This window comes from Macaca thibetana, chromosome 12, assembly GCF_024542745.1.
Source record: "Macaca thibetana thibetana isolate TM-01 chromosome 12, ASM2454274v1, whole genome shotgun sequence".
NCBI classification, from domain to species: domain Eukaryota; kingdom Metazoa; phylum Chordata; class Mammalia; order Primates; family Cercopithecidae; genus Macaca; species Macaca thibetana.
Genome location: NC_065589.1, coordinates 18,251,080 through 18,255,910, shown reverse-complemented (window position 1 = coordinate 18,255,910; position 4,831 = coordinate 18,251,080). Strand labels below are relative to the sequence as shown.

At 38.3% G+C, this 4,831-nt stretch overlaps 1 pseudogene; it reads left to right on the top strand.

The window, feature by feature from the left end:
* Positions 1-638: 638 nt before the first annotated feature.
* Positions 639-2,011, top strand: LOC126932895 (tigger transposable element-derived protein 1-like; annotated as a pseudogene).
* Positions 2,012-4,831: the final 2,820 nt, after the last annotated feature.

The window sequence follows — 4,831 nt, the reverse complement described above, 5'->3', positions numbered from 1 at the left end:
TCATGTCTCTGGGTCACATGTCAGTAATTATCACAATAGTCCATACTTTTTTATTAGTATTATATCTGTTATGGTGATCTGTCATCAGTGGTCTTTGATGTTACTATTGTAATTATTTGGAGACGTAGCAAATAGCGCCCATATCCATCAATGTCATATGTGTTGTAACAGCTCCACTGAACAGCCATTCCCATCTCTCTCCCTCTCCTCAGCCCTTCCTACTCCTTGAGACACAACCATGTTGAAATTAGGCCAGTTAATAACCCTTGGGAGTCAATGGCTCCCAAGTGTTTAAGTGAAAGAAAGTGTTGCACCTCTCTCACTTAAATTAAAAGCTAGAGGCCATGCACGGTGGCTCATGCCTGTAATCCCAGCAGTTTGGGAGGCTGAGGTGGACGGATCACCTGAGGTCAGGAGTTTGAGATCAGCCCAGCCAACATGGCAGAACCCTGTTTCTACTGAAAAAAAAAAACTACAAAAATTAGCCAGGCATGGTGGTAAGCACCTGTAATCCCAGCTACTCGGAAGGCTGAGGCAGGAGAATCGCTTGAACCCGGGAGGCGGAGGCTGCAGTGAGCAACTCCAGCCTGGGTGACAGAGCAAGAGACTCTGTCTCAAAAACAAACGAATAAATAAATAAATAGCTAGAAACGGTGCATCTTAGTAAAGATGGCATGTCAAAAGCTGAAATAAGCAAGGTTTCCTGCACCACACGGCCAAGTTGTGAATGCAAAAAAAAAAAAAAAAAGTTCTTAAAGAAGATAAAAAGTATGACTCCTGGGAACACACGAGTGATAAGGAAGCCAGACAGCCATATTGCTATGTGGAGAAAGTTTGAATGGTCTGAGTAAAAGATCAAACCAGCCACAACATCGCCTTAAGCCAAAACCTAATCCAGAACAAGGTCCTAACTCTCTTCAATTCTGTGGAGGCCGAGAGAGGTGTGGAGGCTGCAGAAGGAAAGTTTGAAGCTAACAGTGGTTGGCTTGTGAGTTTGAAAGAAGGAAGCTGTGTCCATAACATAAAAGTACAAGGTGAAGCAGCAAGAGCTAATGTACAATCTGCAGCAAGTTGTCTGTAAAATCTAGCTAAGATCATTAATAAAGGTGGCCACACTAAACAAAATATTTTCAATGTACATGAAACAGCCTTTCACTGGAAGAAGATGCCATCTAGGACTTATATAGAGGAAAAGTCAATGCTTGGCTTCAAAGCTTCAAAGGACAGGTTGACTCTCTCTTGTTAGGGGCCAATGCAGCTGGTGACTTAAAGTCGAAAGCAATGCCCACATACCATTCTGCAAATCCTAGGATCCTGAAGAAGTATGCTAAATCTACACTGTCTGTTCTCTATAAATGGAACAAGAAAGCCTGGATGACAGCACATCTGTTTGCAGTGTGATTTACTGAATATTTTAAGCCCACTGTTGAGACCCATTGCTCAGGAAAAAAAAAAAAAAAAAGTTCCTTTCAAAATATTACTGTTAATTGACAATGCACTTGGTCACTCAAGAGCTCTGATGGAGATGTACAAAGAGATAAATGTTGTTTTCGTGCCTATTAACACAACATCCGTTCTAGCCTATGGATCAAGGAGTCATTTCTACTTTCAAGTCTCAGGATTTTAAAAATCTAATTTGTAAGGCTATAGCTGCCATAGATAGTGATTCCTCTGATAGATTTGAGAAAAGTAAATTGAAAACCTTCTGGAAGGGATTCACTATGCCAGATGCCATTAAGAACATTTGTGATTCATGAGAGGAAGTCAAAATAGCAACTTGAACAGGAGTTTGGAAGAAACTGATTCCAGCCCTCATGATTGACTTTGAGGGGTTCAAGACTTCAGTGAAGGAAGTAACTGCAGACTTGAAAGTAGAACTGACTCTTTGAACCGTGGGCTAAAATGAATGTTATGTTAGCAGCATGAAAACAACAGTCATCTCCTTGTACATCTCCATCAGAGCTCTTGGGTGACCAAGAGCATTGTCAATTAGCAGAAGAAGAGCAAGAGAACTAGAATTAGAAGTGGAGCCTGAAGATGTGACTGAATTGCTTCAGTGTCATAATAAGACTTGAACAGATAAGGGGTTGCTTTTTGTGGATAAGCAAAGAAAGTGGTTTCTTTAGATGGAAATTACTCTTGATGAAGATACTGTGAACATTGTTGAAATGACAACAAAGGACTTGGAATATTCTATAAATTTAGTTGATGAAGCAACAGCAGGGTTTAAGAGGATTTACTTCAATTTTGAGAGAAGTTCTACTGTGGGCAAAAGGTTACCAAACAGCATCACATGCTACAGAGAAATCTTTCATGAAAGGAAGAGTCCTGATTGATGCAGCAAACTTCATTGTTGTCTTATTTTAAGAAATTGCCACAGCCACCCCAGTCTTCAGCAACCACCACCCTGATCAGTCAGAAGCCATCAACATCAAGGCAAGACCCTCCACCAGCAAAAGGATTATGACTCGTTGAAGGCTCAGATGATCATTAGCAATTTTTAGCAATAAAATATTTTTAATTAAAGTATGTACATTGGTTTTTTCAGACATAATGCTATTGCACACTTAATAGGCTACTGTATATTGTAACCATAACTTTTATATGCACTGGGAAACCAAAACATTCATGGGACTTGCTTTATTGCAGCAGTCTAGGACTGAACTCACAATAGATATGGATTTTGTTTATAGAAAAGTAAAGTATTCTGATCATCAGAAGGTTTTCAGATTTAAAAAGTGACACATTATACCTTTTTAGGGAATACTGTATAATTTAATTAAGATTAATTTGATACATTGGATTGAGCTAGTTCATAGTTTATCCCTGTTGTATATAATCTCTATTGAACTTTGGGATGCATTTGATTATTTGTTAGAAATAATTTTATTCTTAGCTATAGAAACATAAAGTAAATGGCACATGTTGTACAAATCTCAGAAAGGTGAATTTATTTTTATTGCCTCATTGATTTCACTAAAACTTGTTTCAAAAAAAGCCCTTTGTTCTCATGACATTTTTAAACTGTGGGTCTGAAGGACCAATGGTATTAATAATACACTATATTATATAATATACAAAATAATACAATAATCATAAAAAACTCACAGGTTTATAATGCTTCATGAAATCCATATGCTTTCATACACATCATCTTGATTTCCCTAACAATCTTTTGTTACAGGTGATAAAGCAACAGAGGACCAAGGAGCCTGACATGCTCAAGGTCAAATCAATAGTAAATTTAAAAAGTGAAACCAAAATCTGGGCCTCCCCCGCCTAGTCCACTAGTATTTCCATCCCATCATGTTGAAAATTGAATTCCTATATTGAGTAGTGTGATGGTTAATATTGAGGATCAACTTGATTGGATTGAAGGTTGCAAAGTATTGTTCCTGGGTGTGTCTGTGAAGGTGTTACCAAGGGAAATTAACATTTGAGTCAGTGGACTGAGTGGACTGGGAGAGGCTGACCCACCCTGAGTCTGGTGGGCACCATCTAATCAGCTGCCAGTGTGGCTAAAATAGAGCAGGCAGAAGAACGTGGAAGGACTAGACTGGCTGAGACTTCCGGTCTTCATCACCCTCCCATGCTGGATGCCTCCTGCCCTTGAACATCAGACTCCAAGTTCTTCAGCTTTGGAGTCTTGGACTTACACCAGTGATTTGCCAAGGGTTCTAGGGCCTTCGGCCACAGACCAAAGGCTGCTCTGTCGGCTTCCTTACTTTTGAGGTTTTGGGACTTGGACTGGCTTCCTTGCTCCTAACCTTGCAGATAGCCTATTGTGGGACTTCACCTTGTGATTGTAAGTCAGTTCTCCTTAATAAACTCCCTTTCATATATTCATCTATCCTATTAGTTGTGTTCCTCTAGGGAAGCCTGAATAATACAAGTAGGATAGAATAGATGACATTTTAAGGGTATATTATTTTACAAGTCAATTTTGTAAAGTGCCTGATTCACATTTCTCAATATTCTTTATAATTTTCAGGTATTATATTAAGAAAATTTAGATAACATCAAAAAAAGTGGGAAGTAAATTTCAAAACTTCTTCCTGCTGTGCTTATTCAAAGTTGAGTAGTGCAACTTCCTTTTTTTTTTTTTTTTAAACTCTTATTATAGAAAGCTATACCAAAGTTAAACTCTTCATCCCATTTTCTAAAATCAAATTGTAGTCTAGGGGAGGGAGAGAGAAAATGGGAATGAGAATATGTTGATGTTTTAAGGACAAAAAATATCAACTGAGGAGTCTTGTCTTTGTCCATTTACAACTCTCCTCCGTTTCTATCCCTTTTGCCGAGAAGAGCACCCAAAATCAGCCTAGACTCACTTTTGCAAGATTTGACTTTAGGGCTGAACTCATCTCTGTCTCCAGTTAGGTGTAGTAAGTATCCAAGTCTCCAAAAGATCCAGCTAAATCAACATTTATACTCTTATGTAACATCTGTTCTGAGAGTGAAGTTCATGCAACTGAATAACCTTATAAATGAACTGAAACACAGGACTCAGGTTTTTTAAAAACTGTGTGTACAGACATAACCAAAAAATTCTGCATATGAGCAACTGAGAATTTGTCCATTGCAATTATAATTGCAATTCACAATATGCCCAGTCTCCATCTGCAGGTTGCAAATGCTTATTACACCATTATGTGGCAAGTGTGGGCCTCAACTGTGGAAAAAGTTTTTGGAGGAAGGTATTTGGAATTCAATATCTTTTTAAGAGTTGGTAGAATGAATTTATTATAGTGGTGAAACCATAAATACTTTTTTGGGTTTCATGGCCCCTGAATGTATATGTACCATATACACCATGTCTTATTCAAATATG